At 43.6% G+C, this 27,867-nt stretch overlaps 1 protein-coding gene and 1 non-coding gene across 5 annotated transcripts in view; one reads left to right on the top strand and one right to left on the bottom strand.

Annotated features, from left to right (window-relative positions):
- The window catches only part of SETD3 (SET domain containing 3), an 85,659-nt gene that overhangs the window by 33,549 nt on the left and 24,243 nt on the right, over positions 1 to 27,867 (bottom strand). The window lies entirely within an intron of this gene.
- LOC112629654 lies at positions 14,444 to 14,550 on the top strand. The gene has a single exon (XR_003120732.1). It is a non-coding gene; the product is annotated as a U6 spliceosomal RNA (small nuclear RNA).

The raw sequence follows: 27,867 nt of genomic DNA on the forward strand, positions 1-27,867 counted from the left end.
TGGTGAGACACAAGGGAAACTCTGAGATGGGATGGAAAGAAGCCAAGAGACCTAAACATAAACAGAGCACCCCAATTCTCTTAAACGGGAGACAAGAGACTTTGCTTAGGGTGTGAGGCATTTGGTCTGCTTCATGATTGTCATTAATATACCATTTCTTGTCTCTTTTGTTTCCATTTATGTTCAGCATTCACTCAGACATCTGATAACTAATATCCTATTTCAGTCCTAAATTTATGGCTTTTGGATACATCCAAGTTCTTTGAAACATGTGCTCTGTACTCCAAACAGACACTGGCTAGTTAAAACGTGAGGAAGAGGTGCTTCAACACCAGGAGTCTTGAACAGAAGCAAATCCAATATAGAAACCCATCTGAATCTTTTTAAGTCCCAAAGTTACTTATGAAAATCAAGTAATTTTAAGGCCTCCATAAGGCCTACCTTATATGCTTAAGGATTTATTTTGGTCTCCTCAATTGCACACACCTGTTTTCGTTCTTTGAAACAGATGAAAACTGTGAAGTGTAGAGGAAATGGTAAGATATTCTGGAGTGGGTCCAAAAACAAGCAGTCACTACCCCCAGCCATTAAATGGGAGGGACGGGGGAGTGAGCCCAGCCTTGATGGCTCAAGATGGGCCTCATGGGCCCAGAGAGGGAAGCCCAGGAAACAGCGTTTTTAGCAAGTTTCCCAGGTGACTTATGCTCACTCGAGTTGAATCCAGGAACTGAGATTAGCACTGGTTCCCACTGAGGAGGAGGAGAGTAAAGAAAGATCTCTGCTATCTAAATAAAGCCCTCCCTGCCCTGGGTGCATAGATATGCACACACACATGCATGATGGGAGTGGAGTCTGGGAGAAGCTGAATTTCACACTAAGGTTTCTGGCCAGTCCAGATCTGCCCACTTGAGGTTCTAGGTCACTGAAACCCTGTCAAACAGAATATATGAAGCTTTAATTTTCTACCTGATGCTAGTTTCTATTTTCTAGTATTTTTTATTCCATGTATATGACTTAAAATTCGAAAATAATTTCATGTTTTTAAAATAGAGGAAAAAGTCAAAGGCTTCTGACACCAGCACCAAAGACTCCAGCTATATCAATTACTTCAGGATATCTAATACACCTTTGATCTGACCTGCAAATAGCGAAAATTTATTCAACAGACGTGATAAAATACCAAGCGCCAAACATCAGGCTAGGAACTGTCGGCAGGAAGGGAGTTTGCTCTCAGGCCTCTACAGGGCTCATGCGGCACCACTGAGGAAATGATGGAGAGGAAGCAGGTGATCAGCGAGTGACTGAACCTGGCACTGCTGAGCCCAGGCGCCACCTTCTCCTCTCACACCAGGTCCTCCATGAGCACCATGCCCACCTGCCCACCTGCCCACCTGCCCACAAAGGGCTGGCAACCAGGACTAAATATTCCAGGACGAATCTCACCTGGGTCCAGCGGACTGGTCAGTATGTGTAGAAATGGGGTAGGTCCTAAATTTCACTCATTCAAATCAGCTCTGACAGTAACAATAAAAATAACAATGAACACTGAGTGCCTATTGTGTGACAGACACAATAAAATGTCCTAAGCATCTTGTATGTATTAACAAATGTAAACCACACAGTGGCCATCACTCCCGTTTTACAGATAAAAGGCCCAGAAAAACCCTGTAGCAGGTCATCCAGCCAGAAAGTACAGGAGATTCCAATCCTCTTCACCTCAAGTGCTGTCTCTGCACAGATATAACACATACCGTAACAGGGATTTTTTAAACGGGTAGTTCCACGAAGTGGGTCCCTTACATTTTTGTGAAGATTTATACTTCACGAAGTGCTCTCATACTTCTCATCCAATCTTGCCAATACCAACCTAAGGCAGTGACTGGCAGCCCCATTACCACATGGAGAAACTGTGGCCAAGTGACCTGCCACCCCTTTGGTGATTTACAGGCAGAGCTGTGACTCACTCAAACGCAGGAGTTCTGATTCCAACTATGGCACTCCCTCTAGTGCACACCATTCACACAAATGCAGAAAAGTACAAGAGGGAGCCAGCAGTGGCCTAAAATAGCAACAGGCATTAGTAGGATATTTTATTTTATTTTATTTTGAGACAGAGTTTTGCTCTTGTTGCCCAGGCTGGAGGGCAGTGGCGCAATCTCAGCTCACTGCAACCTCCGCCTCCCGGGTTCAAGCAATTCTCCTGCCTCAGCCTCCTGGGATTACAGGCGCATGCCACCACGTCCAGTTGATTTTGTATTTTTAGTAGAGAGGAGGTTTCTCCATGTCGGCCAGGCTGGTCTTGAACTCCCGACCTCAGGTGATCTGCCCGCCTCGGCCTCCCAAAGTGCTGGGATGACAGTAGTAGGGATTTTAAAACAATACCCTAGCATCTAAACATAGACCAACTGATCCCCTTGCCAGGGTCATTCTCACACAGCAAAGCAACTGCCATCCCACAATACATACTGGATGACCACTCTACCACCACAAATTCTTATTAGAAGTTAATTTTAACTCAGGTATACTACGAATCTGCTCGATATGGTCATGAACACAGAGAGAAGTTTTCATAACACCACTTCTCCATCATGATCCGTCTTGAATGACAGCTGTCATTCCAGAATACCTCTTCAGAAAGTACTGCTTCCCCTTCTCTAACTACTCTAAAATGCCACCACCTACTTTACTAAGATTCGTATATTTAAGTAGTCAGTTTTATGGGAGACCTGACAAGTAAAAATACAACTGCACTACATGAAAAAAATTAAAGGACAAATTCCCTTCCACCTGGCAAATGTCCAGTTAGTTAATCATGGCACTGAGTGCAAAGAACTGGTAAGAGCTCTGATAAAAATTAACAGCACGCTTTAGAGTCCATTTATTTTCCGAATTGAATATTTTGTGCAGGAAAAAATGTCAGTATTTCTGTCTTCAATACAGTTCTAATCTGAAAGTTAAAAAGCAACAATGACAAAAATGTTAAATCAAGTTCTTAATAATTGAATCAAAGGGGTAAAAAAATCTCTAGTTTCTGCAAATGCCAAGCCATTTATATTCATACTTTAAGTATTGCTTTTAAGCCACCAAGAAGCGAAACTTCAGTTTCATATGCTAATATGGTCCACATAAAGCTCCCATAATTAATGTACTGAGCTTTGTTTTAAATAAAAGTCTAAGGGCACTGTAGAGACCAGCTTGGTCGGGGAGACCCTAACCCAGTGGCGCTAGACGAATTAAAGACACACACACAGAAATATACAGGTGTGAAGTAGGAAATCAGGGTCTCACTGCCTTCAGAGCTGAGAACCCCAAAGAGAGATTCACCCACATATTTAACAACAAGCCAGTCATTAGCATTGTTTCTTTTTTTTTTTTTGAGACGGAGTCTTACTCTGTTGCCCAGGCTGGAGTGCAGTGGTGCAATCTCGGCTCAGTGCAAGCTCTGGATTCACGCCATTCTCCTGCCTCAGCCTCCCGAGTAGCTGGGACTACAGGCGCCCGCCACTACGCCCGGCTAATTTTTTGTATTTTTAGTAGAGACGGGGTTTCACCGGGTTAGCCAGGATGGTCTCGATCTCCTGACCTCGTGATCCACCCGCCGCGGCCTCCCAAAGTGCTGGGATTACAGGCATGAGCCACCTCGCCGGCCACAGCATTGTTTCTATAGATATTCGATTAACTAAAAGTATCCCTTACAGGAAACAAAGGGATGGGCCGAATTAAAGGACCAGGTTGCGCTAGTTAACTGCAGCAGGAGCATGTCCTTAAGGCACAGATCGCTCATGCTATTGTTTGTGGCTTAAGAATGCCTTTAAGCGATTTTGGGCCAGGTGTTCCTTGCCCTCATTCCTGTAAACCCACAACCTTCCAGTTTGGGCGTTAGGGCCATTATGAACATGTTACAGTGCTGCAGAGATTTTGTTTATGGCCAATTTTGGGGCCAGTTTATGGCTAGATTTTGGGGGGCCTGTTCCCAACATTCACAGATATGGAATGACCAAGATTTCTCTTAAATTCCTCTCATCACATCTACAAGGATTAAGAAGAGATGGATGCAGACCTAACAGTGACACACAAAGCAACAATGCTTCCAGTAGCAAACACACAAGAACGCTCTCACCATCTCATGCTGAGAGGCTCCCAGCTTCAACCTGCTGACACTCTAGGCCAGACAGTTCTTTGCTGTGGGGCTGTCCTGTGTCTTGCAGGGTGTTTACAGCACCCCAGGCCCAGGTGTGACAGCCAAAATGTCTCTATTCCCCCAAGGGATCAGTCATTCTTGGTGGAGAACTGGTGGGCTAAACAAGGAGTCCTTATAAAGGACACAAAAAGCACTATCTTTAAACAATAAAACTGATAAATTACACTTTGTTACAATTAAGAACTTCCATTCATCAAATAATATCATTAAGAAATTAAGAACTTCATCAAATAATATCATTAAGAAAGTGACTACACAAACCACAAACCAGAAGATAATCACAAAATGTATATCTTGTAAAGGACACACGTCCAGAAGAAAAAGCCAAGTTAAAGACAGGCGATGGCAGGGAGGGGAGATGGGGAGGTAATGCTTAACAGTTACCGAGTTTCTGTTTGAGGCGATGAAAAATTTTCTATAGTGGTGATGGTTACACAACATTGTGAAAGCAATAAACAACACTAAATAGTACACTTAAAATGGTTAAAATGGCAAATTTCATGTTATGTGTGTTTTACAATTTTAAAAATTAATAATGTAATATACATCCCCAAAATACACACTGGATTTCAAAAACTTATTATAAAAAATAGTGTAAAAATATACTAATAATTTTTATATTAATTACATGTTTAATGGATATTTCAGATATCCTGAGTTAAAATATATCTATTTTAAAAATTCTTTTTTTCTTTTGAGATGGAGTCTCGCTCTGTTGCCCAGGCTGGAGTGCAGTGGCGCGATCTCGGCTCACTGCAACCTCTGCCTCCCGGGTTTAAGCGATCCTCCTGCCTCAGCCTTCCAAGTAGCTGAGACTACAGGCATGTGCCACCACACCCAGCTAATTTTCTGTATTTTTAGTAGAGATAGTGTTTCACCATGTTAGCTAGGATGGTCTCGATCTCCTGATCTCATGACCCGCCTGCTTCAGCCTCTGAAAGTGCCAGGATTACAGGTGTGAGCCACCGCACCCGGCACTGACAGGGAAAGGACAGTGGGGAGTTTTCTAGGTTGCCAGAAATGTTCCATGTCTTCATCTTGGTTGTGCTACTTGAGTATAAAAACTAATGTGGCTGGGTGCGGTGGCTCACGCCTGTAATCCCAGCACTTTGGGAGGCGAGCGGATCATCTGAGATCGAGAGTTCGAGACCAGCCTGACCAACATGGAGAGACCTGGTCTCCACTAAAAACACAAAATTAGCTGGGCATGGTGGCGCATGCCTGTAATCCCAGCTACTCAGGAGGCTGAGGCAGGAGAACTGCTTGAACCCGGGAGGGAGAGGCTGCGGTGAGCTGAGATCACACCACTGCACTCCAGCCTGGGCAACAAGAGCAAAATTCCGTCTCAAAAAATAAAAAAAATAAAAACCCTATATTTAATACACATGTACTTCATTATGTACAAATTAAATCTCACTTTTTTAAAAATTAAAAGTTGGCAGAAAATGCCCCAAACTGGCTCATCTTTGCTACAGGAAGTTACTAACTGGCCCCAGCCTTTTAAAAAAATTATATTTTTATTCTATTAATACTGGCTATTTTAAAGAATTAACAAAGTAGTCAAAGGCCTATTCATTATTATTCTGATACCATTTACCACCAGGTATATATTTTTACCCTTTTCTATTATTTACCATGTATATTGTCTGGATAGACTATGAATAAACCTTATTTTAAGAGTTTATAATGTTCAATATTTGGAAGCTATCGTTAATTGTCTTTAAAGTATAGCTATATTTTTTATGTAGTAAACTCATAAATCATTTGACTCTTTCTTGCCTCTCAAGTTTTCTTAGCAATTTCTGCCTAGAATTTTGATAGTTAATCCTTTGCCGACTGGTGAGATCCTTTGTTGTGATCAGCTGTTATTCAAGTGTTTTACTGACATTTAGCTTCTCCCCATGTGTCTTACTTCCTGATAGCTTCCTGAACTAGGGATTCAAGAGAATGGAGCTGAAGCAGGTGCCTTTAACACCCACAAGTTCCCTGAATGTAAGTTACTCAACAGTTCACTGAACTGGCAAGGACTATCCCAGGCCATCAACGTCTTTCATACCTAGTCCAAGAAACCCCTCTTCAGCACCCCTAAAGGGTCATGACAGGAAGCTTCGTTTGTAAAACATGCACTTGTAAAAATCCTCTGTATCTAGAAATATCTTTCCTTCCATTTTACACCTGGCTTCACACTCCTGTAGGAGAAACAAGGCAAGTTTCCCCCCTACCCTTTTTTTTTTTTTTTTTTTTTAGTCAGTATGGAAACTGAGGCTCAGATTGCTTGAGGGACTTGGCTATGGTCACAAAATGAATAACTGACAAAGAAAGAAGATGACTCCAGGGTTCCAATGTCTGGTCATCGGTCTTCCCACCTATATTAGTCCATTCTCACACTGCAATAAAGAACTGCCCGAGACGGGGTAATTTATAAAGGTAAGAGGTTTGACTCACAGTTCAGCATGGCTGGGGAGGCCTCAGGAAACTCACAATCATGGCAGAAGAGAAAGAGGAAGCAAGGCACCTTCTTCACAAGGCACCAGGAAGAAGTGCCAAACAAAGGGAGAAGAGCCTCTTATAAAACCATCAGCTCTTGTAAGAACTCACTCACTATCACAAGAACAACACGGGGAAGCCACCCCCACGATTCACCTGCCTCCACGCGCTCTCTCCCTTGACACGTGGTGATCACAGGAATTACGGAGATGACGATTCAAGATGAGATGGGAGGAAACACAAAGCCTAACCAGATCACTACCGCACTTCTGCCTTCCAAATGACTCCCGGGAAAGTTCATCAAACAGCTTGTGTCAAATCGTTTTCTAAATCAAGAGGGGCCTGGTCTACATAGGAGCTTTCCGTCTCAGTTTTCCATCATCCAGAAACAGGTCTTCTGCATTCCTGACAGAACTGTTAGGCAGGACAAGGTCAGGGACAGAGCCTGGACATGGCCACCAGCACCTCACTGCAGTCTGACACCGTCCACTAGTACTCGCCAGACATGCTCAGACAGCATTCTCTATTACAGCACAGGGATAAGTGTTATGTGAAATTGAGCGGCCCCCCCTTAAATTCAAAAGAATAAAAGTAAGTGAATTTGACTTCGAATGGCCTTTTCTTAATGCAAATTTGCTTCGGTCCATTGTCGTGTCCTTATGGTGCTTTTAACTCCTCTCGGCAGCCTCTCCAGGAAGGAAGTACCTACCCACACACCAGAAAGAAAATCTAGCACTGTGCCGAAAAGTGTTGACCTTGCAAACAACACAGTCACTACTACTCATGGCCCCACACAGTTGTACTTTTTATCCAGTAAGTGTTCCCTGGGTTCTTACTATGTGCCAGCACTGGTTTAAGTCCTTCCATTTTAGCAAGATTCCTGAGCACCTCCCTCCACTGCTTAAAGCATCTCCACAGCTTGTGTTGAAATGTAAATCTGCAGGAGATGAGCAGAAGGTCTCAATAAATGTTTATGGAATGAATGACCAGCTCCCATGGTTACAAGATGAAGTCAGCACAGTACACTGGATAGAGAAGATAGTTCAGTTAGATACCAGATTAAGTCCGGGGATTATCACCAACTAGGTATGAACTGACGTCCTGAAACAGACAGGCCAGCAAATAGGCCTCAATTTCCTCACTGTCAAATGAGAACAGAAGCAACCAGACCTTGCAGGCCTGCAGAGGATTCGGTGGAACTGTGTTAATGCGGATCTTGGCACTGAGTAAAGTGCTACCTCGAGAGTTCTGTTCCCTCCCTTCCAGCATGTCTACCTTGCCACTTCCCTGTGCACACCACACTCCAGTCCCACCGTGTGGCCACGCTGTGCCCTCTACCCTCCATTGGGCAAACTCCTACGTCCTATTCAGGGGTCAGCGACCAGTCCCACCTCTGCGAAGTCTTCCCGACTCCCACTCTTTCTGCTGTTTTCCCCGCCTCTGGGCTACTCCCCCAACCCCTCAATGCAATTACATTATGTACTGCATTTGGTTTTCCACTAGACTGAATGCTCCTTGCAAACGGAAACCACACCAGCGCCTCTCTGCAATCCCAGCACCTAACGATGTTCTTCGCACATCAGTGGTGCTTGATAACAGGTAACTGCCAAAAAAGAAAAGGCACTAGATCAGTGAGACTTGTGTGCGACTGTGTGATACGATGTGCGTGCCTGTATGTGTGTGTGTGTGTGTGCGTGACACAGAGAAAGACTGACTCGTCTCAATAAATCTCTTTCAGTTTGGGAATTACTATATTCCAAAAGACTCAATGTAACTTGGCTCAACACTTCAGTAACTCAAAGAAACTCCATTTCACATCTACATTAACTGAAATTCTGCCTTTGTCACTACATACCTACATTCACTTGATGCAGTGTCTGCATTTAGATGCCACTTAACTGGACACTAGCAGTCCCTCAGGTCAGTCTACATGCCCATTAATGAGAAGCCAACCTCCTTCTGGTTCCAGAAACCACAGCCACTAATTCACTTTAAAGACCACATGAGAACAAGGACTTCAAAGCCGATGCTAGCATTTCTGTTGTAAACTCTATCAAATAAAAACTGGCTTATTAATTTTAAATGACTTCAGAGCATTTAAGAAAAAAAACATGAGACTGACACAAAGGTTCTGAAACTCATTAGAGCTGGTCTTGAAATCACTGATATATTTAAATTGAAATCTGCTCTTTCTGACAGCTTTTCGTTCAGACATGCTACCATGTGTGTGTCACTACGGTTAAGGTTGGGTGAGCACTTCCATTAAAACCTTCACTTTTACAAGCTTATAATTTAACAATAAAAATTTGCTCCAGGCTTGACTTTTGCATACAAAAGGTTTCAAATATATATTCCAAAGAATAAAATAAACCTGTCTGAACTGAAAGCTCGGATGCAAAGCATAGTAGATTACCTGTGGTGTGTCTCCGGTTTAGACAAGTGAGAATAAGGTAGGAATTTAGCATTGAAGATTTCTTTTCTAGACCATAAAGCTTCAAAACAGAGAAAGGTTAGTAATGTCCTGTTATCAGCAAGGTAAACGTAAAACCAATTTATTCCAGAATCTTCAAGATCATCCTTATCTCCCAAACTCTTCACATCCCGTTTGTCACCAGATCCTGTCAATTCTACCTGTAGGTACTTCTCGGATTCAGCAGGCTAAGTAGTCTTATGGCCTCCAAACCGTCCACCTCCCTGCTGCTGGGGTTGTCATTGAGCAAGCAACCAAACCAGTGCCAGTTTGACCATGTGTCCCCTGTAGGATAAGATCCCAACTACCTGGCAAGGCTTGCTGGAGGCTTTAATTATATAAATGTAAAAATATATATATTTAGGCTATAATTATATAAATATATAAATTTATATGTATAAATATTATTTTTTGAGACAGGGTCTGGCTTTGTCACCCAAGCTAGAGTATGGTGGCACAATCTTGGCTCACTGCAACCATCACCTACTGGGCTCAAACCATCCTCTCACCTCAGTCTCCTAAGTAGCTCTACAGGCACACGTCACCATGTTCAGGCAATCTTTTTGTATTTTTTTTAGAGACAGAGTTTTGCCATGTTGGGGTTTCACCATGTTATCCAGGCTGGTCTTGAACTCCTGGGCTAAAGTGATCCCCCAACCCTGACCTCCCAAAGGGCTGGGATTACAGGCGTGAACCACCAAGCCCAGTAGAAAATATTTTCAATAAGTAGTAATTTGACTTCTTTCTTTTAAAAGAATATGAATGTTATTATTTTTTCCTGAGACTGAATGTAAATAAAAATAAACAGTTTCCATGCTACGTTTTCTATTACTAATTTTTAGAACTCACTTTTTCTTTTAAACTGAAAGAATAAATTCGATTTGCAAAATGACAAAATTACTCAAATCATTAACACGTAACCAAGCTCGGGCACTAAGCAACACAGGTGGGCCTAAAAGTAGCAGCTCTGGCCGGGTGTGGTGGCTCAATCCTGTAATCCCAGCACTTTGGGAGGCTGAGGCAGGTGGATCACGAGGTCAGGAGATCGAGACCATCCTGGCTAACATGGTGAAACCCCATCTCTACTAAAAATACAAAATATTAGCCGGGCGTGGTGGCGGGTGCCTTGTAGTCCTAGCTACTCAAAAGGCTGAGGCAGGAGAATCGCTTGAACCTAGGAGGCAAAGGTTGCAGTGAGCCGAGATTGCACCACTGCACTCAAGCCTGGGTGACAGAGTGAGACTCCGTCTCAAAAAAAAAAAAAAAAAAAAGGTAGCAGCTCTCCAAAAATATAATTCAGGCTCAGGCTGTTGATAATCACATTTCACTACAGGTAGGAAGTGGAAATACCCAGTAATTTCCAGTAGAGTCACTAGGGGGGAGGGTCAGGAGCAATATACACATATACACAGACTCCAGTGTCTACACAATGCACAGGGGAGGGTAATTCACTGGAACAGCTCAGAGAGTGAATCTAAGTCTTGCTGCAGTCAGAGAGCCCTGGCTGGAGGACTCAGGGGTGGAATGTGGCAATGGGAGCTTGTGCGTTTAAAAACAGAGCCAGTAAGAAGGTGCAGAAAGATGGCACAGGGTGTACCTGAAGAGAGCTCTCGGAATGTGGGGGGAAGAGGCCTTGTAGGGAACACTGGGTGAGAAAGAAAAGAACAAACAGCGCTTTGACAGTGTTGTGGGAGTATATTTCACATCACTCCATCTTTTGGAGAATACAGAAAGCACTTAAAAAAAAGAGAGAGAAAAAAATACAATAGCCCAAGAAAACATAAACAAGTTATCTGGAGAGCTGCTAGATTAAATCTAATAAAAGCTGAGGATCTGATAAATTCCTCCCTCACTGTGAATTTCATCTCTCGCAAGACAGAGAAAGAAAGGACAGGAACACCAATGCTCAGGGCCAATGAGGCCTGTGAGCAGAGCAACAGTATGCGGTCACCCTCAGCAATCCTCACTTAAGCTACCGCTCTGAGGTCCTCTCAGATTTAACATTCATCCCAGCAGGGGTAAACCCATCAGAGAGGGACAAAAGTGTCCAACTGGGACCTTTGTACAAACTGGGAAAAGCTGTCTGTTTGTGAGGCCCCAGCCCAGTGGGGACCCAGCGTAGGGTGTGGCAGATGGGCTGGACCTCACTCCTTTTATATCTCCTTATAGCACTTACCACTGAACCACAGGACCTAATCAGGTGCTTCTGTGTGCACAGAGGGCTCACTGCCCTCAGAGAGCCTGGCCACATGTGACTTACACGTGGAGGACAAGGCAATCGGTTCCCCATTCAACCAGCCCTGCTTGAGCCCTCCTGTGTGACAGGCACTAGGCTAGGCAGCAGTGCCACGGTGGGGCCAGCAGAGAAAGGTCCCGCTCATAAAGCTCAAACTCCAGGGAAGGGGACAGATGACAAACACAAAAGCAGTCACAGGCAGTCACATATCTGCAAGGGGACAAAACAGCACGCTAGCACAGGCGTCAAGGGGTCTTCACAGTCAGAAGACACTCTATGCCGAAGGCAGAAGAACCCAGAGAAGCCTGCAGCAGGCAGGAAGGGGGTCCACAGCCAAGTCCTGAGGAGGAGAGGCTGGCGAGTCCTGGGCCCTGATCACCACCAGAGGGAGCGGACTGCAGTGAGGGAGGAAGCGGCCCCTGATGAGGCCGCAGCAGAGGCAGGGCCATCGGGGCAGCCCAGCCCTCTAAGTTTGTTCTCGGTGTAAGGAAAAGTCAGTGGGGAAACATGAATTACTATTCATATTCCAAAAAGAGCCCCTCGGTGGAGCCACACTGAGGAGGTCAAGAGCACAGGGACCCTTTGGAAGAAAGAAGAGGGGCCAGGACTGGGTGACGGAGTCATGGCTAAGGAAAACGAACCTAAAGTGAGAGAAATCATGGTAAGAAAGCCCCCAGGCATTTTAAACAGTCCCAATCTCTCCAGACCACAACTCATGACCTCTGGTGCGCAGATGCCCACGGCATGAGTTCTGACTATGAAGCAGCCATGGAGGACGCAGCATGCTGGCTGAGCACACCAGCTCTACATCAGATCTCAATTAGCCCCAGCCTAGCCACTTCCTGGCTGTGAAGCTTCAGGGAGCCTCAGTTCCTCAGTAAAATAACAGTAATCATACCTTCGCATTGGGTTATTAAAAGAATGAAATGACATACACACAGTTTCTGGCTGAGTTTTATCAAATGTTAGTTGTCTGTTGTTTTGGCTACTGAGTGCTTTACTCATCCAACAGACAATTACAGAGCACCATCTCTGTGTTAGGCACATTCTAGATGAGAATGCAGCAAAGTCCTTGTCCTCAGTGGGTTTACATTCAAGTTGGGAAGACAGACAAATGAAGGAATATACAGGTGACCCTTGAACCACGTGGGTATGTCTGAGTGAGTCCACTTATAAATAGATTTTCTTCCAGATCTGCCACTCCTGAGACAGCAAGACCCACCCCTTCTCCTCCTCTTCCTCAATGTGACAATGACAAAGATGAAGACCTTGATGATAACCCACTCCCACTAATGAATAGGAAATATATTTTCTCTCCCTTCTGATTTTCTTAATAATGTTTTCTTTCCTCCAGCTTACTTTACTGTAAGAATACACTATGTAATACATTTAGCAGACAACATATGTGTTAATCAACTATTTGCGTTATTGGTAAGGTCTCTGGTCAACAGTAGTTACTAGTAGTTAAGTTTCTGGGGAGTTAGAAGTTATATGGATTTCGACTGCAAGGGGTGGGGTCAGCATCACTGCCCTCCGTGCTGTTCAAGAGTCAAACGTTCGTGCTGACAGGTACTGACTGCCAGGTTAAGAGGGGAGCGAACATCCAGGCGCATCTCTAAGACACTGGAACAACGGCCCAAAGAACGCCCACCAACCACACACCCTGACGCGGACAGGGGCTCTGATGTTGTGGCACAGACCCCAATTGCCTTGGACAAGCTGCCCCTTTGAGCCTCACTTTCTTATCTTCTGACAGGGAGAGTTACAGACGTATATTACAAGGTTATTATGAGGGCAAGCTGTGAAGCTGGACGTGAACACATTTTATAAGGCTCTAAGAAAATGTGGGTTTTTATATCATGAACATTTTCTCCAAATGCCACTTTTCCCATTTAAAAACAAAAATAAAACATCCTCCTCAAATTTCTCCATGAAAGCAATCTTCCTTCTCTGAACTCCCATAATTTTTTTTTTTTTCTTTTGAGACGGAGTGTCACTCTGTTGCCCAGGCTAGAGTATAGTGGCATGATCTCAACTCAAACCTCCACCTCCCGGGTTCAAGCAATTCTCCTGCCTCAGCCTCCTGAGTAGCTGGGATTATAGGTGCATGCCACCATGCCTGGGTGATTTTTGTATTTTTAGGAGAGATGGGGTTTCACCATGTTGGCCAGGCTGGTCTCGAACTCTTGACCTCAAGTGATCCGCCCACCTCGGCTCCCCAAAGTACTGGGATTACAGGCGTGAGCCACTGTGCCTGGCCCCATTATTTTGTTTTAAATCTGTGTCCTGACATCACTTTTTGTTGAACTATATATGACTAGAATGTAAGCTTTGGAAGACAGGATTTATTCTGATTAATTCTGTAAACCTGTAATTCCACGCAGGTGCCTGACAGAGGTTATGAATGCTTCACTGGTGAGTAAAAAGAACTCTCATGCTGCAGAAGACAAGACTGACTTTCTTGCTCTAAAAACAGAAACAAAACTGTAAGATGAAGGTTACAGGGAGGCCTATTTTGCCTCAGTGTAAGGAATGGCTTTCTAACTACAGTCTTCTTGCACTGGAAAGGGCTGCCTTGCAAAATCAGATCTCGAGTGGGGCCATGACTCCTGGAAGGAGGCTGGGCCTACGCTGCTGAGTACACAGCTCCTGCATTGGCGCAGGACTCAGTCCCTGAGTGCTGGGCCTGTCACAGACATCACCTTCTTTACTCCCACGCAGCCTGGCTGGCAGACATTCACAGACCCTTTCTACAGGGAACCTAAGATACCAATTTAACCTGGTCAGGCTGAGCTAGTGGGTCACAAGCTTGAAATCTGAGGTCCTGTTCTTCTGGGGTCCACTGCATCCCACAAACACATCAGTGGAAAAGGCAAAGCTGGCAGGCTGGGTGAAGAACAGACAGGGCAGTCAGGGCATCTGCCATTCACAACAGACAGGGCAGTCAGGGGATCTGCCACTCACAAGGCTATTTCAGAACTATTCGATTACAAGGGCACTTTTATTGGATAATCTGCCCAGCACAAACTTACAGCTAAAACGAATTTCCGTGCTCACTTAGGCAGCACATATACTAAAATTGGAATAATACTGGGAAGATGAGCATGGCACCTGCGCAAGGATGACACACAAACTAGTCAAGAGTTCCATATTTTTGTCCTATGGCACTGTAGGATGGCCATAGTGAACAATAACACATTTTATAGTTTCAGATAGCAAGGAGGATATTGAACATTCCCAACACAAAGAAATGAAAAACGTTTGAGATGATGGATACGCTAATTACCCATCTGATCTGATCTTATACATTATATGTATGAAAACATCACCAATGGGTCAGGTGCGGTAGTTCACACCTGTAACCCCTGCACACTGGGAGGCTGAGGCGGGCGGATCGCTTCAGCTTATGAATTTGAGACCAGCCTGAGCAACACGGTGAAAACTCATCTCTACAAAAAAAAATTAAAAATTAGCTGGACGTGGTGGTGCACGCTGAGGTGGGAAGATGGCTTGAGCCTGGAAGGTGGAGGCTGCAGTGAGCTGAGGCTGAGCCTGGGTAATACTGCTAGACTTTGTCTCAAGAAAAAAAAAAACCTTGATTATGTCATGAATATGTACAATTATCATTTGTCAATTAAAGAAAATGTTTTTAACCATATTGAAAAAATGTATTTTTAAAAAGGCCATGATGGTAAAAGATACGGTCCACCTGAAGTGGACTGTAAGCCCATAGGGACTCAAATGAAGCAAAAAATATTCAAGAACTGTTCAGGCCATATCAATTCCAGGTAGAGGTAATATGCGATGCAAATGCAGACAGTTATCTAATCCTCCTTGGCAAATATGCCAAATGAATAGCAGCAGCCAAGCCTCACCAATACTCAGGCTCTCAAATTTGAAGAAATCAAGAAGACTGGACCTGAACTTGGTCTAATCAATGGCACCTTATAAACGAATGACAACAGAATATGCTATGCCCTCACTCTCTGTCTACAAAGACCATCAGCAACAGCGTTTCTGTTAAGACAATCATTTCACCAACTCACTATCAATTCACTCAAGTTCAACGGAAGTTAAGCCACTCTACTATTCACTTGACGTTAAAATGCAGCAGGGGTGAAAAGTCACAACTCTGCTTCCACACTGGGTTGCTGAGAGGTCCCAGACTCAAAGTTATATATTAATAATAACTGGTGTCCTGGAGGTTCCTCTATCCCCTTCCTCTTTTTTGTGCTTTTCTCACCTCCGTTTTCTTCCTTGAGAGTAGATTATAGCTACAAAGGGTGGCCACGGGATGGCTGCAGTCTAAACCATTTACAGCAGAAGAAATTACAAAAACAGCACAGTTCTTCAGGGACACCAGAGTGTGGGTACACCAATATCAACAAATGTGAGTGATTATAAACGTGTGTAATGTGGAAGTGTTCTCCTAAGGGTACTTAGGGTCACCTCAGAAACATCAGCAGGTTCCCTCTTCTATCATACAGATGAAAAACGAAACAAACACAAGGTCTAAAAATCCTGTCCCAGAGGATAGAGAATCTACTCAGGGAAGAATCTTAGGTTTTCTTTTGTTTTAAAGCAGGTTTCAAAAAGGAATTTTTTGAAATTTCTTTTGTTTTTAAACTTCTAGGGATTTTCACAAAGCTGTTATTGATCAGACTTGTGGCGAAGACCCAGGACAAGCAAAGTTGGGACTGGAGTTGGGGAGAGAAGGAATCACAGAACGGGACAGACCTGTGGAGACAGAGGAGATGGAGGAAAAATTGTGTCTAGGGTCAGACAGGTCTGAGCTTCCGCCTTGTCTGGGCTTATCAGTGGCTCTGGAGAGCTTTCCTGTTCCTACACCTGCTTCCTCGCTAATAAAATGGGGACAATGCCCAGCTCTGGAGGGATGGTGAGGGTAACGGGAGCCTCCGTCAGGACCCTCAGCCCACCACTGGCATTTGGAGGTGCAAAGGAACACCGTCTTGGGAGTGCGCCCTGTATTTCTGGCCTCTATTCTGACTTCTCAGTATACAAATTAAACTATCAATGACAGCCTAGACCTGGTGTTGGCGGTTTCTTCTAATTTGGTTAATTCTGTCTCAGATTATTCTAGGAAGGTACAGTTCCAGACAACTCCTTATATAAGAACAGAAAGTAAGAAAAGTCTTACAGTGCTCGGCCCATAGCGGGCATTGCCTAACCCTCCTTGGTTAGGATGCCAGCCCCAAGTTACATCACTTGGGACTCCATGGTAACTGTTTGCCCTTTAAGTCTGTTTTCCATGTCCCTATGGGTGCTTCTACTCCCAAACACCTGTGTCACAGGTAAGGTGGGAGGCTGGGGACAACGTGCATCACTTTGCTGGACATCAGCTCCCAAACTGATTGACAAAAGCAACAGTTTTCCTAAAGGGGCCAAGGACCACAGTCAGGTAAAGAGAGGAAGAGGAGGAGGAAGGCCATGGTTTAACAGGAGGGCTTCCAGTGAGAAGGGTCAGTGAGGAAGACAGAGCAGAAGCGTTGCCAGTCCCCAGGGCAGGATGGAGATGCTGGGGTCTGACCTGGGAACTCACACCCGCCTCAGGTGGACACATCAGTGTACTCTAGGGGCACCCTGCCCCAGGTTCTAAGGCAGGGACACACACCACCGAGAAGACCCCAGGCAGAACCCCAAGGACAGAGAAAAAGCATTTCATTTCTTTTTTTTTTTTTTTTTTTTTTTTTTTGAGACAGAGTCTTACTCTGTCGCCTAGGCTGGAGTGCAGTGGTGCAAGCTTGGCTCACTGCAACCTCTGCCTCCCGTGTTCAAGCAATTCTCATGTCTCAGCCTCCCAAGCAGCTGGGACTACAGGTGCATGCCACCACGCCCAGCTAATTTTGTATTTTTTAGTAGAGACGGGGTTTCACCATGCTGGCCAGGCTGGTCTCAAACTCCCGACCTCAGGTGATCCACCCACCTCAGCCTCCCAAAGTGCTTGGATTACAGGAGTGAGCCACCACGCCCAGCCCATTTCATTTCTTCAGTCCCCCAAAAGCCACTGGAACTAAAGCTGGACAAAATAGAAAAAATGAAGAACACTAAATTCACAGAAGGTGAAGTCTCCATGTGATCTATAACATTTACAAAACAAGAACATAGTTAAAAGCACAGATTTTTTTGAATGACATAGCTACAGTTTTCATTTATGGAAATGATGAAAATGAGATACATGTTTAGAATGAGTAATTCACAAAATTGGAAATGTTAAATAGCACACAATAAGGCAGTGCTTGCACACTGAACCCAAGTTAATCTCAAGGTCAGCTATCAGGAACAGGCAAGGTCACAGGTCAGGGAATTTCACCAAGACAACCAGTGGCTCTACCAAACTTTATAAAGGCACCAGCAACTCTCCAGAGAACAGGCAAGCCTGGACTGATGTCCTAAGTCCTAGTTTTTTCAGTCTTTGTATCATTAAATAAGTTGAACCGGTAAGGATAACAATAAAAGAAAAAATAGAGCACAACCAGCTTCCTCATAGCATGGGGGAAAAAAGCAAATAGGCGTATTAGTTCCTCTAAGAATGAGTATCTTTCAATCCCAACACAGAGTAAAACGAAAGAGCTGGAACGATCTCCTTTAGGAAGCTGGAAGAGACTGCCAGCAAGCTCACAGGCTGGACTGACAGGCGCGGAGTTCTCGGCCAGCAGGGCCACGCCCAGCTTTCTGTGAAACACTAGCGCAAGAGAGAAGATTTTAAACAAGATTGCTAGGCCCTTAAAACTAGACTATTTCTTTATCCCAAAATTAAGACCAGGTACGACCTTAAAGACTAAGACAGTGGTTTGGTGAGCCCCTGTGGCTAGGAGCACAGGTTTTGGGTCTAACAGACCTGCTCGGAGTCCAGTTCCAGGATGCAGGTACCACAAGCCTCTGGCAGCCTGCTCAACTTCTCCCATTCCCCATCTGAGAAATGAGGACTCAAACTCCCTCACCCGGTAACGGTAAGGATCAAAGCCTGAGAAGAGAGGTGACACTGCACCAGGGAGAGTCATTCTTACTGAATCCACTGTCCTCATTACAGTGGCAGTAGCGGAAGCGTCGTCTGCAGCTCTTAGTACAGCTTCAGCCCCCTTCTCACGCAGTGTCTTCCATCTGTAGCCACAGGTTTCCTACAACGTGGAAAAGAGCCACTCCAAAAGAACAGTTCCAGGGGCACACTGTGAAGAATGTTACCTACCCCCCTGGAAAAGTCCTCTAGCCAATCCAGATGAACAACCTGAAAACAGACATCATTCTTTCCCTTCTATGCCCCAAAATATCTACCCAGTTCCCATGACCACAGAATGCAAGGATTAAATCTAGATTTATAGCTCATTAACCCCAACACCTCCAGCCTATGAAACTGGCCACCTCGCACCCTCACCATCATCTTTGACTCTATTCCGTCCCTCCTCAATTTGTAGCCCATACCCCTCAGTTATCAGATGCAATGTTATCACGAAGTTGGCTGAGAACAAAAAATGTCACATATGGAACACGTTTGCTTCTAGGAAACATTTAAGTGAAACTGAGCTCAGGAAAATGGAAAGCAGGAAGCAGCGGCCACAGCCACTCTTTGAATTCTGAGGCCAAGTGACCTTTATAAATGATCTGCTGTGTTATGCATCAATTTCAGCAATTTTTTATTAAGTATCTCCATGCATTTAACTTTATGGCAAAAACTGCACAAGACACATATTCTCAAATTATAAGTGACGAGGAAATCAGGTATCTTTACATGAAGAGCCATCTAAAACAATTTTTGTATCAAATATATAGTAATGGATTACAGAGTCTATCAAATAAAATAAATATCCATGAGTCCATACTGATATGAACAGCTGAATAATAAATGTGGAAGAAGGTACAGCTCTTCCTTTTAGTAAAATTCCAAAGATTACATGTAGAAGAAATAACAGAGACAGAAAATCACCGCTTGGCAAACACTACAGTAGTAACTATCACAGACAAAAATCATGATAGATACAAAAACCAGTGGATGAAAGGATGGTGAGAAACAGGATATTTGCATAGTCTCAAAGTATCTTTCTATAAGGTATTCACTAATTATAACAGAAAAATAGTAACTTGTGATGGAAAAACCAAAAAGACATATTGATTCACATATTCCCTAAGGACGACACACTTTACTTCCATGGTATTCTTGCCCAAAATGCATAATTTCAGTCTACACCTAAAATATCCGGCAAATGCATGTTGAGGGACCTCTACAAAGTAACCAGCCAGGCCAGCAGTACTCTTCTAAAGTGTCAGGGTCATGAAAGACAAGGAGAGACCAAGGAACTATCCCAGGCTGGAAGTGATTTGAGAAGATTCGACAACTAAACGCAATATGGGATTCTGGAAAGGAAAAAAGGGCATTAGTGCCAGGACAACTGATGAAATTCAAACAAGGTCTGCAGATTAATTAATAGTACTGTACCAAGGTTGACTTCCTGGTTTAGATCATTAAACTGAAGGTTGTGTAAGATGTTAACTTTAAGTGAAGCTAGGTGAAGTGTATATAGAAGAACTGTGCACAAATTTTGCAACTGTTGGGTAAGTCTAGAATTATTTCAAAATAAAAAGTTAAAAAACAAACAAACTTCATATCCCCAGAAATACTAGTCCCCATCCCTGGTGTGATACCTCACACTTCAGAGGAACCAACAGAATGGCAGAAGCTGAATAGGGAGAGGAACCCCACGCCAAGTCAGAGCGACAATTTGGAATATAATCTGTGCATAAACTAGGACACTCCTGTACACAACCTCTGCCACCAGAGGAGTCAAAGTTATATAAAGCATATGTGTATTTTCCCTTACAGTGCTAAAGGACACATAGCTATATACAGTGTATGCTACTGAGTGTCTAAACCCTTTCCGTGAATTTCAGGGCCTTGGGATCTTTCAGCTGATGCCCAGAGGTTTTCACTCTAATTTGGTACGCATTCCTGAAGGCCTCATGTATTATCAGATTTCTAAATGTAGATGAGAGCTTTATGAAAACATAGGCTAAATACATCTCTGGAAATTCACATCTTGTGCTATTCTTGTGTAGCTCTGTCAGAGACAAGTAGAACAGCGGGAAATGTTTGTATTTAGCCACAACTGCCACAGGATGCCAAGAACCAAAAGTGACATCTTCCTCTGCCTCTTGGCGGGCCCTGTTTTCAGAGGCAGGCTGCAGCAACAGTAAGTTGTGAACATGGCTGGTTGTCTCTTCTGCCACTCAGCCCTGGCTAGGTAGGAGTTGCCTGTTCGAGGAAGATGGCCAACTTGAAATTGCCTTACTCCATCCTGAAGCATAAGGCAGGAAAACGGGGAGGCTGCTGCAATGATGCTTGCCTTGAAACAAAATTCATGGCAGTTGATACACATATGAGTTTCTCCATCTCCATACCTTCCCCTGCACCTCTCAAATGGTTGGATCAACACAAAGGAAGAAATCCAAGTAAGGTGTGACAAATCACTTAAGTGATGAGATCAACTGATAAATAGTAGTAATCAATTTAATAGATATGCTTCTATTCTGTTAAACCCTATATGCTTGTATTTACTTAAAAAGCAATACATTCAATCTCAACAACATAGAAAAATGTACATGTCTCTAAGATAAGCTAATCTTCAGACAAGCTGGCACCCTATGTCATAGCGCCGGGTCCATTACATGATACTGATTATCAATTAAACAGTTCATTCACAGGGTCTATTAATTTCTCTTTCATTAGCATAGATGAAAAACATCTGAGCTAATCATTCAACTACGTTAAGGTAAGCAAAATCTGATAGGATATACTTTGCTTTCACACAATTATAGTACTTCAAAATAGGGTTTAAGCCAAACCCTACTTTACCGTTTATTTCTATCACAAACTGGTCATCCATTTCCATGTAAAGTCTGAACTTAGAGCTGAACTTTGGTATGTTCTGATCTGCTAGTATTTTTATAGGGTTAAAGTTGTAACAGTTTTAAATGCCAAGTTCAGCCTTTCACCATGAGTCCTCTCTTCTTCCCTGGCCTCTGTTTCACAAACTGACATAAATTTTAGCTCCATTTCATACAAGCCTCTTCTAGCCTTTGGCTCAGCCACAATTTCTAAACTTAGCTTCTGGAGTTTGGGTGTAGACATTCCTCAACCATCAAGCTGCAGTATGATGTTTCACCAGCAGGTGCTGTATCTTTTTTCTTTTTTTCTTTTTTTGAGACAGGGTCTCGCTCTGCCACCCAGGCTGAAGTACAGTGGTGTGATCACGGCTCACTGCAGCCTCAACTTCCTGTGTCCAAGCGATTCTCCTGCCTCAGCCTCCCAAGTAGCTGGAACTATAGGCGTGCACCACCATGCCTACCTCGTTTTTGTATTTTTAGTAGAGATGGGATTTTGCCATGTTGCCCAGACTGATCTCGAACTCCTGAGCTCAAGCCATCCTCCCACCTCAGACTTCCAAAGTGCTGGGATAACAGGAGTGAGCCACCGCACCTGCCCAGGTGCTGTATCTTAATACAAGGAATGCTCTCAAAATTCCTGGAACTTGAGGCTTCTGGTTACACACTATCATCTGTCGAACACCTGAAGGATACATAGAGTGTGTGTCAAACATCTCATGAAGGAGATGTCAAGAAGATGTTTGACATATACTGTATGTAGCTTTCAGGTGTTCATACAGGTGTTTTACATTTTACAATGTAAAAACTGGAAGGAGTCCTCAAAACTCGTAAAGCTCAAGCCCCTACCACACAAATGAGGAAGAGCAGGGGCCCAGAAAGACTTCTTTTTTTTGTTTGTTTGTTTTTCCCAAAACGGAGTCTTGCTCTGTCGCCCAGGCTGGAGTGCAGTGGCGCGATCTGTGCTCACTGCAACCTCTCTCTGCCTCTTGGGTTCAGCAATTCTCCTGCCTCAGCCTCACAAGTAACTGGGATTACAGTCACACGCCACCACGCCCGGCCAATTTTTGTATTCTTAGTACAGATGAGGTTTCACCACATTGGCCAGGCTGGTTTCAAACTCTTGACCTCATGATCTGCCTGCCTCGGCCTCCCAGAGTGCTGGGATTACAGGCGTAAGCCCACTGTGCCTAGCCCAAGACTTTGTTTTAAATAAACTATAAAAGCAAGTTAAAGACAAAAGGTGATCTGAACGAAGTGCCCACACTAAAAGGTCCTGGATCAAGGAAATCTGCTGGGAGGACACACCACAGGAAATTATTTTTCTAGTTTTTAGGCCACCACCACCAAAGAGAGAAAAACAATAAATAAAAAATGCAATACAGAGAAATCTACGTGAAAAAATGTATAAATACTAGAAGTTAGTACTGGTGCTTTTGGAATTAAAAACCCTAAAAGCCTGAAGCAAGCTGTAAGATTGAATGGACTATTATTACTTCTCCATGCTCCTTTCCCAAAAATCAGGATCACCAGGATCATCACCGGGGATGCACAGAACTGAATCGTGCTTGCTGTCACTCCCAAAGTACCCAGAGACAGGGGCTGCGAGCCATGGCCTGTAGACCTCCAAGCCAGCAGGTAGATTGGGGGGAAAAAAAAATAGGTTTCAGTTCAGATGCAGAGCTCGGTACAGGCCCCCAAGAAAATTATTTTAAATGGGAAATCACAGATAAAAATGGAAAACGAGTTTCTTGAAATCACAGCACCCCACCAAATGATCTACAAATGTTTGTGATATAGTACACATGTCCATTTCTCTGGGGAGAGGGTCCCCATGACCTTGGAAAAGGTTAACAGCCTCAATGCCAGAAACAGAAAAAACTGAGAGCAGGTCACAGTAATGGACTATGAACTGGGAACTGATGTAATAATCCTCTCTCTCTCCCTGAGTGACAATGCACTGACGAGGTGACCTACTAAAAGGAGCAAAGGCCTAACATCTGATCCTGGAAAAGCATGGGAAAGATAGACGGTTTGGTACTGAGATAAGAAAATATGATACTCTTATAAAACAATAGCAATGAAATGTTTACATTTGTGTTCACTCCAATTTATTACTTAAGACTTTTAGAAGAGATGAAAAACAACTAGACTCAAAAGACAATTTTTTAAAAAGATAACTTTTGCTTAAGTCTGTTTTCCTTTGTCATGAACCCTCATTCAAAAGCTCTTAGCCCACAGCCTATTCCTGCCTAATTGTCACAGCAGTGCACCTCATTCCAGGCCGCCTACAGCTCCTATTCCAACAGGAACTTACTTTAAATCATTAAGAAATGTTCTACAAAAACTCATTACTGGCCGGGTGCAGTGGCTCATGCCCGTAATCCCAGCACTTTGGAAGGCTAAGGTGGGCAGATCACCAGAGATCAGGAGTTCAAGACCAGCCTGGCCAACATGGTGAAGCCCCGTCTCTACTAAAAATACAAAATATTAGCTGGGTGTGGTGGCGGGCACCTGTTACCCCAGCTACTCACGAGGCTGAGGCAGGAGAATCGCTTGAACCCAGGAGGCAGAGGTTGCAGTGAGCTGAGATTGCGCCACCACACTCCAGCCTAGGTGATAGAGCAAGACTCCATCTCAAAAAAAAAAAAAAACAAAACACACACACACACAAAAGCTCATTATTACGTATTTTCAATATGTAATGATCCCTTCAGCTGAATAGTTTTACCCATGTTAAATGACCGTTACATTTTCTTCTTCTGAAAAAAAACCACATCTGAACTGCCCACGGGTCAGCTTAATGGCACTTACTACAGGTAAAGGCTGCACTTCTCACACTGCAGCGTGAGACAACCCGAGGTCTTAGGAGAAAGTAGGGTTGTTTTCCTGCAATATCCATCTCACTTGATGGTAAGTCACTTAACATAGTTTTAAAAATAGCAAACATTATCATTTGCATGAATTTTTAAGATTTAAAAACACGAGTACAAAAACCAGTAACAAAAACATGAATCTTGGGAGCAATTTATTTTTTTTAGACAAGATCTTGCTCTGTTGCCCAAGCTGGAATGCAGTGGTGTGACCATAGCTCACTGCAGCCTTTACCTCTAAGGCTCAAGCCAACCTCCCACTTCAGCCTCCCAAGTAGCTGAGACTACAGGTGCATGCCACCACACCTGGCTAATTTTTTGTAGAGATGGGTTGCCCAGGCTTGACAGCAACTTTGAGCTTGTGATGAGTCACTATGGGTTCAGCCCCTAGACTTGCAGGAATGTTATCTTTGGCCACCAGTTTTGTTTTAGTAGAAAACACTAAGAAATACTAACTTAAGATACTGTACGGACAGAAGGAGAAGTGATTTAAAACAAAACAAAACCAAATAACATGGCCTGAGGGTCAAACGCAAAATGGAAATAGCATAAACAGAGCATTTCTACAATGAGCACTGTGTGCTAGGCACAGTACTAACGGCCTCACCACGGATCAACTCACTTTGCTCCCTCAGCAACCCTGGGAATCAGGCACTCCACTAACCCCCTTTACAGATACGGGAAGGAAGGCACAGAGACCGGCCCAAAATGGCACAGTTCTAAGTGGTGCTGCAGGGATTTCAGCCCTAGCAGACTGGCTCCAGAGCCCACCCTCTCAGTTACCACACTGCACTTGCTGAGGGAGCTTCACCCTACCATTTCCACAGTTTCCCAGAGGAAAATGACTCCTAACAACAACTAGCCTGGCAGCAGGCTAGTTGCTTTGATAAACAATCCAACTTGGGCTGACAATGGTCACAGGAAAAAACAGGTCTTCATATTTTTATCTTACAGATTGGGAAACAAACTCAGAAGTAAAGCAACTAATTCCAAATTATATTTAATTTCAAATTATATGTAAACAGCAAATGAGCTATAGAATGCAGGTTTTTGTCTTACTACAAAGTACGTGCTCTTTCCACGCAGCCACAGCGTCTCTCACTTGGACAGTGGATGCAGCTGTTTCAACTCTTCCTAACCATACTCAGTCAGGACTGCCCAGTCCAGGGGCCAGGGTTCCTTCCCTCCCATCACTCAAATGCTCCTTCCTGTGAAGTCCCCCAGCTAACACAGAGAACTGACTCCAGCCCATCATGCGTATTTCATTTGCAACATGCAATGCCAAGGATCTCAACTCAGCTCCTTACTCCAAATCCGCATGATTTTATAACCTGAATCTTAGGTTTACATTTTTTCAGTGTTTGTTCCCCTGTTTTGTATCCTTAATAAGTCAAGTATCTCTAAACCTGGTATTTTATTTGTAGGTTCTTAAAAAGAAGGGCTATGTGTTAAATGCCAGTGACCAAAAAATGCTCTAAAATACCTTCTCCTCACCACAGCATGCAGTTATACCCAGGAAGGGATCTGGATCTAGAATTAGGAGAAGACATTCTGAGAAAATGACGAAAGTCACTCACAACCAGTGTTGGTAGGCCTCAGGCTTCCAATCATTAGGCGGGAAGGACTGTGATTTTCTCAATCATACGTATCTGAGGTGCTTTGTTCTGTATACAAATACAAAGCAGGGTTTCTCAGCCTCAGCACTTCTAACATTTGGGGCTGGAAAATGCCTTGTTGAAGGGGCTGTCCTATATGTAGAATTGTAGCAGCAACTCTAACCTAGATGCCAGTGGCACCCCACACTCCCAATTCAGCAATAAAAAAATGTCTCCAGGCCGAGCGAGGTGGTTCACGCCTGTAATCCCAGCACTGTGGGAGGACAAGGCGGGCGGATCACTTGACTCCAGGAGTTTGAGACCAGCCTTACCAACATGGCGAAACCTCATCTCTACAAAAAATACAAAAAATTAGCCAGGCGTGGTGGCACATGCCTGTAATCCCAGCTACTGGGGAGGCTGAGGTGGGAGGATCGCTTGAGCCTGGAGGTCAAGGCTGCAGTAAGCCATCATCATGCCACTACACTCCAGCCTGGGTGACAGCGAGACCCTGTGTCACAAAAGGAAAAAAAAATCCGATATAAAATAAAAGAACTTATATATGTGACCAGACACATTTTGCTCTCCTCAGTTTCATACTTTTGACAGAAAAGTAACCAGTTTGATTTCTAAATCCTGATACTTTTTTCAAATATTCAGATTGACTTAATTGTGGAAAAAATATCAACTGTGCAGACATTTGATTACCTTGTTAATTTCACATTTGAATGTTCCATGTTTGATAGTGGTTAACTAAATTTTTCAATAAAGAGGAATAATTTCTTTAAAAAGATTAGTGCTCTAAGAATGCTGTTGTTTTTAAAAAGGATATTTGTACTCATTACATTATAAATGACACAAATTGTTCTTATTAGTCATGTAGAAATTCTACTACTCTTGAGAAAACTTCTCAATTAAGAGTTTACTTTTAGAATGTTCTCTAATTCCTGAGATGTTTACAATGACACCGTTTACTACACAGAAGGTGGTATAATATAATCCCCTTAGTGTCCCAGCATCTAAGGCAGTTTATTTCAGGCGGTTACGAAGAGACCTGGCTCTTAAACAAATTGACAAAAAATGGCTCCATCTATATGAAGAGAGTATTTTAGTGACTCACAACCACTGAAAATCTCATCAAATTTTGAAGCAAAGCTGCACTACTTAGTTAATACTGAAGTAAACAGACCAGTGAATACAATGAAACATCCAAAGCTCATTCACGCCAAGCTGGTTATCAGAAGACCTGCCATCATCCTAGACCGTCCAACTTGCCAAGAGAAGAGAGACCTCTCAGAGCAGGCTACCAGCATTTGCAAACTAGAGGCACATTAGTGAAAAGAGCCAGCTTGTAGTTCATTGTCCAGCAAGAGAAAATGGCAAATACTTAGACCTACTAAAGTCAGCTTAATCTTTAGTCATGAAAGATATACCATTGAGAACTAAGAATAAAAGTATAACCCTTCCAGGTCATGAAGAGCTAAACTGACCTTAGACTGAGGGACCGTAGGTGCACACTATATGAAGAAGCAAAGTTTTGATTTGGCTTCATCAATAGTTTTTGAATTAAGCCAACTTGAAATAAAAGCTATATACATACTGTACAAACATTCCTAATGACTTCCTGAAGTTTAAGGTTTAGAAAAACATAGGGATTGATTTCTACTTGAAGACAACAGTCGTGTATAATTTTTGACATATGTGAAGTGTTCGGTGGAGGAGAAGATGTAACTGAGTGTAAAATTTTATGCAGTAAGCATGCTACAAAGTGAAAATAATAAGTGGAAAACAGTATCACCTGTAGCAATGAAATGAAGTTACCGGCCGGGCGCGGTGGCTCAAGCCTGTAATCCCAGCACTTTGGGAGGCCGAGGCGGGTGGATCACAAGGTCAGGAGATCGAGACTATCCTGGCTAACATGGTGAAACCCCGTCTCTACCAAAAATACAAAAAAACTAGCCGGGCGCGGTAGCGGGCGCCTGTAGTCCCAGCTACTTGGGAGGCTGAGGCGGGAGAATGGCGTGAACCCGGGGGGCGGAGCTTGCAGTGAGCCGAGATCGCGCCACTGCACTCCAGCCTGGGAGACACAGTGAGACTCCGTCTCAAAAAAA

Source organism: Theropithecus gelada, chromosome 7b (assembly GCF_003255815.1).
Source record: "Theropithecus gelada isolate Dixy chromosome 7b, Tgel_1.0, whole genome shotgun sequence".
NCBI lineage: Eukaryota > Metazoa > Chordata > Mammalia > Primates > Cercopithecidae > Theropithecus > Theropithecus gelada.